The sequence below is a fragment of the Polypterus senegalus genome, chromosome 11, assembly GCF_016835505.1.
Source record: "Polypterus senegalus isolate Bchr_013 chromosome 11, ASM1683550v1, whole genome shotgun sequence".
NCBI classification, from domain to species: domain Eukaryota; kingdom Metazoa; phylum Chordata; class Cladistia; order Polypteriformes; family Polypteridae; genus Polypterus; species Polypterus senegalus.
The window spans coordinates 86,083,778-86,100,416 of record NC_053164.1 but is presented as its reverse complement, the minus strand read 5'-3'; positions in this window follow the sequence as shown (position 1 = coordinate 86,100,416).

Below are 16,639 nucleotides of genomic sequence, written 5' to 3'. Positions count from 1 at the left end.
GTTTATTATTTGATTTATGAAGTGTATTATTATTACATGTTATTTTATAAAAAGAGTGCATTTCATCTTGAGATAACATTTAAAAGCCCAGAAACCCAGCTAATAAGGGATGGGTATGACATAAAATATTTTGTTCACACAAATTATTAGCATTACCAGTTGTGAAGACTCCAATTAGATTAAAGTAAATTTCATGAATATGGAGCTTTTATTACATAAATGTCTCTCTTGTGACAAATAAAATACTCTCTATCTTCTAATATATGTATTATTTTAAATTTTAAATAAAACATGCATTTTTAAGACAGCCATGGAATATGTATATTTTTTACTGTTTATCTTCTTTTCCTGATCACTAGTGTAGAAGTTAATGCTTCTCCTTTAATCTGTAATGTTCATTACACTTTTTGTTTCATATTTTTCAAGGATCCAATACCCATATACTGTGCATTATCACCAAATCAAATGCTACTTTATGTCAAAGCTTCAAAATGCGTTGCACAAGTCTACATTAATGTCTCTCACGTAGAGAGGAAAAAAATGACTACATCCCAATATAAATGACATTTAAAAATGTGGTTTTGTATTGAAGTTCAAAACCGAATCAATGTTATTTTGGAGAAATTAGGTGAATAGGACAGGTGAGTGTGTTGAGATTAGGCCTAATTGCTTTGTTCTCATCAAGATTGCTCCAGTGTTCTAATAGCAACTTGCATCCTAAAAACATGTCTGAGGTCAATCATGTAGATGTTTTGCAGAATGTAGATGAGAAAACTTAGCTTCTTGGTCATAAAGAAACGCTTTACACAGTTTATAAACATGTTGTTAATTTTGTATCTACATTTAATAAAGTGTTACAGGGAGTAATGGCTTTTTCATATATCAAAATCATTTTAACAGGACATGGGTTTAATGAGGGGATGATATTTAAAATTCCACAATCATTAGTCTTGAAACATTGCCTTTATTATAATATTTTTTTAATCTTCAAATGTACAAAACGTATAAGCTTAACTAAGAGCAGCGACACAAACAAAATATGATGAAATATGTTTTGAAGTCTGCTATAAAAGATATTGTGGAACTGTTTCTTAGAAATGCTTCTCATTAATGTATTAAATGTCAGTATGTTAATACAAAATCAATAATTTACTGTAGTAGTCAAAATGGTTTATTAGATAACTTAATTCTGCTTTAATCAAAGATCTTAATTGGTTGCCTTGGGATGTATAGAAGGCATGTGAAGCCACTCCCGAGAGTGTCAGAATTGGGCTTTTGGATTGATTACGATCCCTTGGGCTGGCTTCTCTTTGGTCCTTTGACTTACCTGTTGCTTAGCCTGCCTTTATTCATGGCAGAATTCCCAAGAGGACACATATACAGTTTAAGATGTTAAAATATTTTCCTGGAAAATACATGCATTGCAAATAACAACAGAAATTCTTGCAGTTTTATTTTAGACTAATTGTGCGTTATGTATTTCATTTAGTAAAATATGAACTTCAGAAACAAATTAAATTAATTTTAAAATGGGCAATGTGTAAAGTTTTATCCACTGTAAATGATATCTTCTCTAGAAAGGTTCTCAGTTATCAACTTTCCAACATGACAACAATTCAATATAAACCAATTTTACTTTTCTCTCTGACTGACACAGACAACCTGACTACAGATCCACATTGTATGGAAAAACTCTTCAAAAACTTCAAAAGACTTTGTTGGACAGTTATCAAAAAATCTTGACTATACGTTGTTGTCCTCTCTTATTAAATGAGGTCTATTAATTTTTTACATCTAAGAATTCTCACTTAAAGGTTTTCCAATGCTGTATCTATCCTGATGTCTATGTAAACACAGGGAATAACATCTCTGTATTACATCTTACCTGAAGAAGGGGCCTGAGTTGCCTCAAAAGCTTGCATATTGTAATCTTTTTAGTTAGCCAATAAAAGGTGTCATTTTGCTTGACTTCTCATTTTATTTAAAAAAAGTTTAAGCACTTTAAAACTAGGAGGATGTTTAAAATAAAATAAAAATGTGGTGTTTAGGAAATCAAGAATGTTTTCCTCAACATATATTCATTTGCACTGGAATATTTCTTTGTTAAATGAATAAATAAATAAATACATTTGTAAATTTAAAAAAAAATGCATCTCCTCCAGCGCCTTACAACTTTGGCCAGTGAGGCACCAGAAACACAAGCCTTGAAGATGGTTGCATACCGACACTTTCCATTTTTATGTTCAAGGATACCACCCCCAACAGTCCAATGTAATGTACAATACTCATCGTCATTGAAACTCTGAGGGGGATCCAAACCACCACACCCCCATGCTCAAATGTATGAATAACATTGCACTCAAAGGTCCAATGGAACAAGCACTCTGATCTAATGTGTATATATCATTGCGTTCAAGACTTCATGATAATTCCAATTCATCAGCTATGATTCTGTTTTTTTTTATTGAATTTATTAAAAGCAAATTATATTCCATACAATAAAGTCAAACTTAGCAAAACTAAATTCAATTTAACCCGCACCCAAGAGAAAGAGAGGAAGGCCATGTAACAAGAATGTAAGTTTAATGTCACTGTGCTCTGTACAAAAATTATTTTATAAATCCACTCACATGTATAAGCCAGGCCAAAGTTAGCCCACAGGGGCTCTCAGCATTTAGGACTGCTTAGGTAAGCACTTGAAGAGAGAAGGTACAACTACGAAAATGGGTATTGTACTATTTCTGTATGTTAGAGATGAAATCGAATCCTTTCCTTTCCTTGTTTGGAACCTAAGTATGGGCCTACACGTGGAGAAGACAGTATATAAAGATTTGGGCAGCAGTCAAACACTTCGAAGCCAATGGACAGACGGATGGGTGATATCATCATTCGTCCTGAAAAGCCTTCCAGTGCAGTGGACGAAAAATGGCAGACTGTATATATCAAGATCCCACCTTGATATTGTCATGCTATTATGGCTTCCCGTCTGCAATGCCGCGTAAATCATCAGTAAAGAAAGCTAAGTTATTTTCTCTTATGTGATTTGTATCACCGTATCACTATGGGAGGGATATCATATCGCCTTTTAATATCATATTTCTATATTTTTCGGTTACCTAAAATGCCGCAATTATAAAATAACTTATTCCAATTAGGGAGCTATATTGCATCCTAAAAAGGAAACGGGCCACCAGCCAAAGGAAGACTTTTAGGAGTAGAAAAGAGGAAAGAGAATCCTATTCTAAAAAGTTATTGATTAGAACCGGCCAGGTTTTAAAAAAGCTTTTAAGTGATTTTCTTAGTGAGAATTCGATTTAATTCCAGTTTTTATATAGTATATAGCATTGGTTACCCACTGACTTAAAAGAGGTGGGCTAGGATTCTTCCAGTTGAGCAAGGTATGTTTACGTGCTAGTAGTCAGGTAAAGGTAATTACAGTTTGTTTGTCCTTCCGCACTTTAAGTCCATCTGCGAGTACATCAAACACAGCTGTTAATGGATTAGGAGTGATTGTGACACCAAGGCTGTCTGATAGGCATTTAAAGATTTTGGTCCAGAATGATGTTAATTTGGTGCACACCCAAAACATGATCCAGTGAGGCTGGCGCTCGATTGCAATGTTTGTAGGTTGGATCATGCCCTTGAAACATTCTGGACAATTTTAAAAGAGACAGATGTGCTTGATAATAGATTTGATGCTGAATAATTGTATGCTTTGACATATGGAGCTAAAGCATATTCTGTGCATTGCTGCCTTCCACTTCTTTTTTTTAAATGTTGAGTAAGAGATCCTTTTCTTACTGTACTCTGGGATATTTGAAAGGAAGTGAATTTAAAATGTTTTGATATATTATGGAAATGCTGTCTGAGTCTTCAATACTGATCAATATTGCTTCTGGAAGTTTGAAGTAGTCTGAAATAATGTTAATACAAACAGAAGCTTCAGGACTGGTATATAGTAGTTTGATCCATGAACATATGTTCAGGCCAAACCTAAATTTGTGCAATGTGGTTAATAGGTAGTCCCATTCAACCATATCAAATGTTTTTTCTTCATCCAAAGATAATAAGATCTCTGGAGTGTTAGACTTCATGGGTGAATATATTACATTAAACAGGCAACGGAGATTGGAAGCTAAGTGTTTACCTTTAATAAATCCAGTTTGGTCTTGTGATATTACCAAAGGAAGTACATTTTCAATCATTCTAGCTAGAACCTTGGAGAGTATCTTAACAATGTTACTCAGAAGTGAAATTGATCTGCACATTGTAATAGGTCCTTATTTTTCTTAAGATTAACGGTGATTAATGCTTGCCCCAAAGTTTGGAGTAGAATTTTATTGTCTCTGGCTTCTATAAATGTTGCTAATAAAAGGGGAGCTAACTTAATTGAAAATTCTGTATAAAATTCAGCAGGGTAGCCATCAGGACCTGCTGCTTTCCACTCTGAAGTGAGTTTATAGCATCTAGTAATTGTGAGATTGTCAGAGGTTTATCCAATTCCTCTGCATTGAAAGTATCTAGCTGTGGTATATACAATGCATCGAAAAACCTAGTAAATTGTGTCTTGTCTTCTTTAAACTGAGTAGAACATAAGGACTTATAGTAGTCTCTAAATGTGTGCATTATATTTTATGGTCAATAATTTTATCTCCATCTGTGTTGGTCATTACTGATATTGCATTTCAAGCTTCCTTCTTGTGGATTTGTTGAGCTAAGATCTAAAATGAGTTGTTCTGTTTCTTTTGTTGTCAAGAGGTTGAGTTTTGAATGCAAAGCCTGTCTTTTCCTATAAAGTGCCTCATTTGGAGACCTGGTGTATTCCCGATCTATTCTGATAATTTCACTGATTAGCTCTGATGCCTTCCTGGTTTCCAATTTATTTTTGTGGGGGAGATATGAAATAATCTATCCTCTTAGAAATGCCTTCAGTTTCCTCAAGTATTGCTTCAGAGACCTCTGAAGATGCATTTTTCTTTAAAAAAAATCAATTTACTTGAATATAAATTCTGTACAGTTCTCATCAGCTAATAACATAAGATTAAGATGCCAGCTCCATGATCAGTATGTGGGACATCAGAGGGGCATGGTCACAGATAACAATGGCGTTGTACTTGCAAGATATGATCATGGGCAAAATATTGTTATCTATAAAGAAATAATTAATTCTTCAGTAACAATGATATACTGGTGAGAAGAAAGAATATGCTGTTAGGTATGGATTTATAAATCTCCATGGGTCTGATAAATTATGATCAATTACAAACTGTGAAATTATTTTTGCAGTATTAGATGTTATCGCCCATATAGCTGAAGACCTATTCAGCTCTGGATTTAAAACAGAATTAAAGTCTCCAACCATTATACATTAATGAGTGTTCACATTAGGAATGGATCCAAATACACTTTGAATGAAATCTCTATCATCCACATTGAGTACATAGAAGATTCTGGTTTTAGAATGCCTTCCAAGGTTTGGGTTTTGGACAAAAAACAGTAATGGAAATAATTCCTTTTTTAATTATCAAAGCTTATTTAATTAAATGTGAATGTTCACCTTCATTTATTAGGGATTTCATTGCCATATGATGGTACACTAGAGGATAACATGAAACAATAAGGGCCATTACAAATACAGTAGTAGTTCTTCTTAAAGAAGTCCTAGAAAACTGCATAAAGGGTAGCACCAGGAAAAAAAAGTAAAGACAAAGGAAACAGTGGGTGCTGACAGGAGGATGAACAACTCCAAAGTACAATTCATGAAGAGGATGTGTGCTTCACCCCAAGATGATAAGGCCACTTTCTAGTTTATTTTATATTACTGCAGCCTGAAGAAAAGAATAACTAATGTAGTTTGCTCACGCCTGTAAGCAACAGAATTTAGGGACGTGTTGCTGGAAATCTTTGAAAAGATATAATTAAATAAATTGAAAAGAGGCAGCTTTGACAAAGGCTAATATGTGAATCATGATTGCCTCAAACGCTATCCCTTTTTTAAGTTTGCAGGCTGCCTTTCCTCTAAGCAGCACACTGTCCCGACCAATATGTATACATGCAGTATGTGGAGAGAGAGAGCAAAGCAATCATGTTGCTTCATGGCTGTCAATGTTTGACCTTTTCTAGTTCTTGGATAGGATCAGGAAAGCTGACTCAGTCATTAAGATTCGTAAAGATTTAATTAGCTATGTGCCCATGGCAGGGAGAGAAAGGGGAGGGTTGGTTAGCAAAAAGCCAATTATACAAATAGATGGCTTGTTTCAGAGCTTTAAACTCCCTGGGTAGCTGTTACCCATGGTAAAGCAAATTAAATAAATACCAAATGTTAAAACACCAAAGGTATAACACTTTTGATTAAAATGAGACTTTCTAATCGTCTTGGACACTGAAAACACAGAAAAGAAACAAACCTTTTTCTTGAATGATTACTGAGGTAATGGAAAGTGTGTAATTCCAGATTATAGCAACAACAGAATGCTATTTATATAACATTTGCTGAAAATCAATGTTTAGCTTTCTCCAGAGGGTGGAGAGTATCAGTATATGGTTTGATTGTAAAATGAATCTTTCTAGTTTAATCATTTGGACTTTACATAATAATACACACATAGCCTGTCACTTCTTGGTTTCTCTTTATTCTGGTCTTTCTTCCCGCCAAAGTACATTTTGCCTACATTTGGCTGTGTCAACTATTACAAATATTCATTGGTTTCCTTGTATGTGAAGGCTTTTATTTATTTCTCTAGTCAAAAGTGCTCTATACAACTCTGAGACTGACAGTAGTATCTGGAGCTTCAGGGAAAAAAAAAACAAAAATCTGAATCTTCAATACTTTTTAGAAAGGCCAGGCTTGCAAAACAGTTCCTGGGCATCTAGTCCATTGTTTTATAGGACACATCTATATATCTCAACAAATATGCCTATGCTGCCAGTTGGTGGCCATGAGGAATTCCACTGGCCTCTTGTCAGAAATCCATTGCTATCCAAGTTCAAGGGTAAAGCACCACTTCTAGAATATTGTACTCTTTGGGCCTGGCTGCAATTGACTCTATGTCAGAGATGTTCCAGATGATGCCTTTCTAAGATGAAAAGGACTTTTGATTGATAACAGTTCCCATCAGTCCATGTTGCTATTGTGTGGAACTCTCTATTTTCTAGCAAGTGTTTTCATTTCTATTTTTGACCCATTGATTGGCCCTGTCATTGTCCTGTGCCACTCTTGTATCTGTGGTAGGCTTTAAGAGGGGCCAGTCCACTTGTTTTTGACATTCTACAACTGAGTAGAGTAACTACCATGTCAACTGTTCAACCACACCTATCTTTCCTCCACCTTAGACATAGTTACCCATCAGATCCTCATTGCCACCTTCTCTGAACTAGGTATTAGTTGGACTGCTCTCTGATGGTTTGAATTGTGTCTCTCGCTCAAATCTTACTGTACATCCTAAAGAGGAAAGATGTCAAAATTGCATCAGGCAAACTGAGGGGTACCCCAAGGATTGGAATCTTCTTTTCTTCTTTTACACCACCACAATAGGCCATATCGTCCAGTCCCATGGATTCTCACATTAGTGTTATGCATTTATATCTTTATTTTTTTCCCTCCAGGGGACCACAGAGTCTCAGATAGAATCTCGCCATGTTTCACTGATATCTTAATTTGGAGGAAGGACTACCATTTCCAGATCAACCTGGAAAAGATGGAGCACCTTGCTGTCCCAGAAAGTATGTCTCGTCAGCACCCTGTCTCTGTAAATCTTATTTAATTATCACTAACACCTGCCAAATCAGTATGCAACCTTGGGGTGATGATCGATGGCCTGCTATCCTTCACTGACCACATTGCAGCTGACTCTCATTCATAATGATTCACTCTGTAAAACAGATCTTCAAGATCAGACCATACAGGGTGGTCCAGATCTAATTATACAGACCCAGATCGTCTGGATGACTTTGATTTATGCAGGGACAATTCCAGTTCGGCACAAAGACGATTCTTCATGTCGTCAGTTCGCACACTTCTCGATGGTTCAGGATTTTTCGGGTGATTTTCTATGTAATAAACTTAATAAGTTATAGCGTAATGAAAATTGCATAATTAGATCTGGACCACCCTATATATGACAGAAGTATGCAGGTTAATCTCTAGTCCAGAAATTGGTCTTGTCATGTCAAGGGTACCTCAATGGACTACCAAGCCACTGAAAATTATTCAAAATGCAGTGATGTGCCTCATCTTCATCCAGACGAGAAAAGCACATATCACTCCTCTCTCTAGATCACTACACTGGTTCCCAGTAGCAATACATATTAAATTTAAAATAGTCAATTGACCAGCACCTATGTAAACACAGGCACTGATAAAGTCTTATACCCCTTATTGCCCACTTACATCTGCCAGTGAATGGTTGCATCTGGTAATGACAGCTCTATATGGCGTCAAATCTCAATCCAGACTCTTTTCATGCATTGTTCCTAGCTGGTGAGACAGGGCTTTCCACCTCCATCTGAATTGCTGATTCCCTGAGTGTGTGTAAAGAAGCACTTGATGACTACTCTTGTTCTGTGAATATCTTTCTTATTGATAATGGGTTTGTTGGGCTTTGTAACACTTGCTGATTTTCACTTGCTTATTTTGACGTCTTTTGTAAATCACTTTAGATAAAACCATCTGTGATAAACCGGATCCACATCTCCAAAGGAATGGGCAGTTTTTAATAAATAACCAGCATGGCCGTGTCAGTCTCTGTGGTCACACTTGTGCGGCTGAGGGAAACTGATGAGGTAATTGGGGTGAGACACACCAGCATGTGAGGGTGCAATCTTTCTCAATTGCATCATTGGCTTCCTGCGGTGCGTGATTGAGACGCTGTGCCCATGGACCCACATAAGTACAGGCTGGCATAGGAGATGGGAGAAAAGAGAAGAGGAAAACGGAAAGGGAGAAAAAAGCTTGCAGAACAAGAGTGCGGCATTGGGGCAAAAAAAGAGGACGAGCCAGCCGGCTAGAAAAAGGGAGAAGGCAGTGCCATCAGGGGTCCCGCAACAGAGAGAGGGATCGGGGCTCTAGGAATGGATCGTAGCCACTGATTGTGCTGAGGAATGCGTGCATTTGAGGTGGCATCCTCTCCAGGGATCCGAGCAACGACTGTGTGGGTGTGAAGGATGACAAGAGGACAACCAACCCTGAGATGGGGGTCGGGATTGAGAGGGCCATGGCTGCTGACGTCTCCCCAGTTGAGCAAGCAATGGGTGAGCTGGAAGACTTGGAAGGAGTTGGGCTTGGCTCTTTTGACCCTGTGTCTGGTGGTTTTTATTCTCTTTTTTAGCCTGGTTTTAAACATTTGGATTTTTCACTGTTTTTATGGATTGTTATTTATGAACTTTGAGAACTGCACTTTTGGACACAATACAAACTGTTTTGATTTTTTTATTGTTAATAAAAGCACTTTTGCACTTTGCACTATCCTGTTGCTTAGCATGTGTTTTGTCCCCATCTGTCAGCTCATTCAGTTATGTTATCAAAAGTGTTGGGTTCAAGGGACTCCCAAAACAGGAAGAGGGAGCAAGGAGCAGGACCATCTGCTAAGTGAGTAAATGTAAATGTAAATGTAAATATGACTTGCCAGTAATGTGACCACCCGTCCCTGTTTTCCGGGGACAGTCCCCTTTTTCGGACAACTGTCCCCACTCAGAAACATGTCCCCATTTTGTCCCCGGTTTAAGATTTCATCCCCCGTTTCAGCTGGTTCACTTTTTTGAATGTATCTCATCACCACGATAATATGAACTCGGCGCGCATGTGTGGTCTTTTGATGGAGGTTATGCTTTACCGCATTCTTCAACTTTGGTGAGAAATCATGCGATAAGCTTTCGCTTTGTACTCTGTAGTGTTTAGAGTCCCTACTCGTGCTCTGCCACTACCTGTGTCTGCGTGTGGCTTGCTTCTGGATGCGAGAGCAGTGTGGCGGCTCTTTTTTTCCACCTATTGTTTCTGCATTTTGGCGCAGTGATCCCTGTGATTCAACATGAGTGCTAAAAGGAAGTGTCAGTTCAATGATGGGCTTCAGCGTGAATTTTCGTATTTGCGTCCGACCCCAGATGCTTTTGTTGCGATCTGCAGCATGTACGACTCAAACTTTTCCATCGGTAGTCGTGGCAGAACTTCAATCACGGAACACGAGGGGAGTACAATACAATACAATACAGTTTATTTTTATATAGCCCAAAATTACACAGGAAGTGCCGCAATGGGCTTTAACAGGCCCTGCCTTTTGACAGCCCCCCAGCCTTGACTCTCTGAGAAGACAAGGAAAAACTCCCATTAAAAACCGTGTAGGGAAAAATGGAAGAAACCTCGGGAAAGGCAGTTCAGAGAGAGACCCCTTTCCAGGTAGGTTGGGCGTGCAGTGGGTGTCAAAAGTAGGGGGTCAATACAATACAATACACAGAACAGAACAATTCCTTAATACAGCATAATAATAAAAATTTTAGAAGTACAGTTTAACAGTAGATGATATGACATAATTAGGTTTGGATATTTTTAGAGTCCTGGAGACCTCATCAATCTAGCTGCCTCCCCATTTGGCCATGCCACGGCTGAAACATTGCTCCAATGAAAGGACCCCTCTTTCCCATGATTCCTGTGATCCTCCATCAGGGATGACTTTACCATAGGCAGGCAAACAACAGTAGTCTACACTCCTCTAGCCCCCCCATGTCCCCGGATTGGCCCAAAAAATTCTGGTCACCTTATTGCCAGGCATGCACCTACAATATAGCTTTTTTACTGTCAGGTAGAAATGGTGGCACAAAGGTTAGCATTGCTGTCTCACAGCTGCAGAGTCAATAGTTCACATCCTGGTTTATCTTAATTTGTATGTTCTTCTGATGTATATCTGCATGAGTTTTTGATCAGGCCACACCTCAAAGACATTATGTAATGTTGACTTGAGACTGAGTGAACTCAGAATTGTATTAATAGGGTTTAAGAATGATATTTTCTCTTGAGAAAAATAAATAGGGTTAGGCATCATATAGCTTTCATTACAGGACATGAATCATGAAGGACGTTAGTGATGCTAGTTTTCCTTTCTACACTTCACTCCAAGTACTTTTCACCTTTTCTCTTATTGTTTTGGCACAATCTCCAGATGTTTTTTTTTTTTTTGTTAACCTGATTTGTACAGTATATGAATGGTCATTCATCACTGGTGAAAGAAGAAGAAGGAGGAGGTTGGAGCAGTGTTGATATAATGACGAGGATGGAAAGCTGGAGTTCATTGCATCACATCATGAGAGTCGGAAACAGAGTGGAGGTGAAAATTCCCAGTGGCTGTGAAAGTCATTGTGACTGGGGCATGCAATTAAAATAATGCCATCACATTGTGCAGACATTGCTGGAGCCCTGGAAGGAAGTGAGCTGGCTATCTGTGTTTAATCTCCAATTCTGCAGCAAATGTATTTCTTTAAACATGATATGAAAGTTTCCCTTTTGTAAGAAAATCTTTTACATGTATTTGTTGTAATAGTATATGGTCATACATCTCTAACAGTATTTTATTTTCATTTTACGAACAGAGAGAAGATGTAACAAATGTTAATCTCATTGAAGTGTTTTTATTTCTTAAAACACATTGTTGCAAATGCACCATGCTTGTTGAGGATATTGGTAAAAGCTAAAAAGGTTTATGCACTGCTATATTGAAAATTGTATTCATGTTTGTTTACCCGGCGTAAATAAAAAGCTGCAATTCAAAATTTTCCACATTGTATGGTAAAGAAGATCAATACAGTATAAAGTAATGCACAAAAATGTGCAACATGAATTGAAAAATATATGATAAATGTCTGACACTGTGCTAATACAGAGTGTTGAAATAACAATAGTAGGAGGTAAAAAACTATTTGTAAACCTTCCAGTCTGAGTTTTGATTCTTTCATAGTCTCCACCAGGCCACAGTTGGAGTAAGAAGATTTTCAGCCTGGCATCTGTAGTCTCATAATAAAGCACAGAATTAACTCCAGGATGGTTTGGTATAGAACTCTTTAGTTGTTGGCAAGTCAGTCTTTGACTTTTTCAACAAGTGTCACAGTCTTCCGGATGACATTTCCATCTCATGGTGCTGAATTACAATACTAAAGGAGACCCTGCCATAGTATATATGCCTCTGTATTCTTTGAGTAGTAAAGCTGGCTTTTTTCTACCATGGAACGCTGCTTTGGACTCAGTCATGTTTATACAGCTTTAGTGGTCACAAGGCAAGAGTGAGTAAAGGTTATTTAAGATGATTATTTTTAATAGAGCGACCCAGTTTTGCTGTCGTTAGTGTTACAATTTCACAGATCAAAGAGCAATGGGTGAATCCTGCAACTGGTTGCTGTCTGTGTGTCATTTTTACATTCTGTGTGAACATTAACCAAGCATGTCAGTCACATCACTAAGTCATGATTGCTAGATTAACTGGAGATTCTAAACTGGTGCAGGTTTACCTCTGTGGGCCCTACAATGGAAGAATACACACTTAGTTTGGTTCCTGTCTTATTCTTGTTGTTTATGGTGAAGTCCCTCCATGACACTAAATTTGATTAATTTGGTCTGAGAACGTTGTGTTATTTTTATATTTTGACTGAAGTAGTTCTCACAGAATTAAATATATATTTAGAAAGATTTTATATGCTTTATAGATGAAAAGTATAATAGCCCAAATAATTAAAAATAACCATAAAATAGCCACATGCAAAACCATTGTTTGAAATGTTCTTTGACTAAAACTTATTTGAATAAAAAGGTAAATATTAGTGTTGATTGGAGAAATTCAGTCAAGTGTTTTCCGCAGAGAATATATTGTACTTTTGGAAGATATTGCTGTGTGGCCAGCTTTAATTAACATTTTTTTCCCAGTGGCCAATGATGTTTTGTGAGTCCACCATGACATCACAGAGCTGTAGCAGCCATACACAAAACATTCACACATGCTTGCTGTAAAATCATTGCCGAAGTAACCATTGTTGGGTTGCAAACATATGAGGAAAAAAAAATTCTGTTTCAGCTACTAAGAGGTGCTTAAACCATCCAACAAGTCATTGACTGTGCTGTGCCATATTTTTTCCCATCCTTTACCGCACTCACTTCTTGAATTTGCAGTTGTTTCAACTGCTATTCGATTGCTGTACGTGGGTCGTCAGTGAACTTAAAATAGTGGGTCTCGAAGCCACAAAGGTTTATAATTTCCATCCCGAATGCATTTAAAAAAGCAAGCAAAAAACTTGCAGTATTATGAGTACTGCCACCGAATATATAATAAAGATCCTTGTGCACTGGCAGCGCAGCACCACATGACTAATTCTGCATGCAGATTAGCAATGCGCCAAGCAATATCTCAAAATAATCCTTAAAGGAGTCATTTTCCTTTCTTTTCCCACATCTAAAAACACAGGACATGCTGTGAAATAATAAAAATAAAAGATCTATTACTATTTACAGGGTGCTTCTTACTTCTAGATGGAAGAAGAATGTGCAAAGCATCTGCACAGATACATGGGAAACAAAAAAAGACCTTCTGACTGTAAATGGATGGATGAATAAATTAATCTATCATGTGCACAGTGGCGTAGCGTAGTGGGGGCGGCAGGGGTGGCCCGCCCCAGGCGGCACTTTTAGGGGCGGCAAAGAATTACTGTATATTTTAGTCTTTTAAATTGAAATACCTAAATAAGGGGCGGCTGACACCCACGCTACGCCACTGCATGTGCACCAGTAAAGGGAAAAAAATGTACAACTCAGTCCAGGGTCTTTATTTCAAAACATATTTATTTATTCATTCATTTATATCAATTTAGTTTATTTTAGAAAGCACTCTTCACTGAGTGCAGACTCTGTAACAATTTCAAAGGTAAATGCAATACATAATGAGCACATATAAAGTCATATATTTTTAAAACAAACTCATAAATGGAACCTAACAATATCTGTGTATTAATTAATTGCTGAACTATGGCCAGTTTACAACAGAGGAGAGTAAAATAAAAACTCCTATCAACAGTGCCGCTTGGGTCCACAGTCAGCCGTAACAGACATATTAAAAAGGCAAAGTCATTCATTCATACGCAGTTACAGGTAGTGGGGTGCCACAGCAGACAAACCTGAATTGGAAGTCTGTCCATCTTAGGACGCACTCACAGAACATGTCTACCCTCACCTCATCGTTAATATTTTACAATTACTAAATAACCTAATAGATACATCTTTGGGGTTGTAGGTAGTGTCACCCATGTGCACTATAGGAAGAACTTCCAGGCTCTAACAAGCCATACCACTCCAGGACAAGAGGGGGTACTGGCGCTAACCATATCTTCTCTTCTCCTTGGAGCACAGAAAAATAAATTTAAGGAGGACACCTTGAATGGGGCTCTGCCCCTTCTAGCACAGACACCATAAAAAGCAGGCCATTCCCAGAAGGTGGAATTACATTTTGAGCTCCTGTTATTTGCCTTGTTATTAAGGCTGAATGGGACCCTTTATTTTGTTCACCAAGCACGTATTGTTCTTTTTTTTTACCCAATTAAAAGGGGTGGCCCTCTAGGGGCCTCAACACTTCTATGGCATACCCTGGTCTGTTTCCCTATGTCACAGTAGGAAACCACAGTAGCAAGAGAAAATAAAAAGTGACAACAATTACCAGGTCCATAAGCTCTGAGTAACCATGCCATACCAAATTTAATCCCAAAAATAGTATAGTTACTGAGGAGCTGATAATCTTTTATTCCATTTCATAGCTGAAATAATTTAGCTTATCAGGGTTCTTTCAAGGTGGTTATCCCAACTCTCTACTGACCACCATCATATTTTTTTTTTTGGTCCTCAGTCCTGCAATTACTGCTCATTTCTTTGTAAACTAAATAGAAGAGAAGAGGTTGGAAGAATGAAATCATTTAAAGATAGATACTACAGTAAAGTCTTACTCCATCATGAGACAAATTACCCAAAACTGTAGGTCAATCCACACTTACCAATCAATACAAATTAAAATGTACACACACAATCATGAAGATCGAATCACTTGAAGTGAAGAAAGAATATAATATGGGTCTCATGTGTTACAAGAATTCAATTTATTGTACCATTCTAACCCAATTTGTAACACATATCTTGTTGAAACGTTGAGACAGAAACAATACAAATAATCACAAAATTAGATTTTAGTTAAGATCATTTAATTAGAATCACTCTCATAAAAATGCCTTTTGAAAATTTTTGGTGGATCTGAATACAAAGTGTTCTACAAGAATGAAAGCACAAGAATTTGTTTTGCACAGTATGGTCTGTTATCGCACAAGGCAATACTCTGACATTTTCAGAGCTTATGGTAATGTGGCACAGAGCTATTGATTAACTTGTCAAATGCGGATGAACATGAAGGCAGGAGACAGTGAGGCTCCTTCCTACCTTTACATTTTTATACTGCATGAAGGCTTATTTTTGCAGAGTCAGATAAGGAATGACACCCTAGGCCCCCAAATGGGTAGGTTCAGGTACTGAAGATGAATGGAATGTTGGAGATAAAAAGTCATATGCTTGTTTCATTATTAGAGCCAAAATGAAAAGGTTCAGGTGCCATTAAACACAATGACAACGAGTTTTTCAACTGCTCGAATGAAACGATTAAATGGATGGGTGGTACTTTTATAAAGATTACAGCTGGGGGTTAAGTGTTGTATGGGTGCTTCTTCCTGTTTTTCTCTCTGTTTATAAGCGATTTGGGATCTGGCCTCTTCCAGTCTTGCTTAATGTACTGCAAGTGGTGAATTTATGGCAGTTTAAGACAATATAAACACTGCTGGGTATTATTTGGAATGTCTCAAAATTAATAAAAAAAATATAATTCCAGTTTCCTGTCCTCATCTGAAATCTCTACATGCAGTAAATTGTTCCATAAGATGCACACGAGAGGAGCTTAAAGCTTTTGTTACAAAGCAATTTGGAGTATCTAGCTTCACACAACGCCTTCTCATACACAATGAGTCAGTTTCTCATTCCCTTTTAATTTTTCCTTTTATGTTTCTTGTTTCAGAACTATTGTAATCTTTTTGCCGTTGCCAGTAAGTGGTTTTGAAACCATTGCTGTGTCACTGACAGTAGGAGACTGCTGTTCAAAAGTCTAACATTTCTTGGAAGTAAGAGTCTTCTGCACTGCAGCTACTGTACTTCAGTCCTGATTAATTTGCAGCATGCAGTTTTTATGCTTGCTAGGATGCTAAATGGATATGCTATCTGCTTTTACCCCATCCTGTTCAATACTGGAGTGAGCACTCAAGGTAAAATGTTTTTGTTTGTTTCCTGTAAGTATGGTGTTCTTAATATGTGCCAGGTAGACCCCAGCTTCTCTGTAACCCATGTTCAAGAAAGACAATGCAAATTAATTCTTAAAAAAGGAAGGTTTTGCACATCAAAAATATCAATACATAATGTGTACATTTTCCTTGTGTCACCCCAAAGCTGTGCATTGGCAACTCAAAATTACCCTGTGGGAATGCAAGCTATTGCATGTGGGTGAATTGCCACATGAAATTGCCTTCTAAAGTGAAGTACATTTTATACAGGTATTTAAAGTGTCTACAACAAATCTAAAAAAAAGTATTT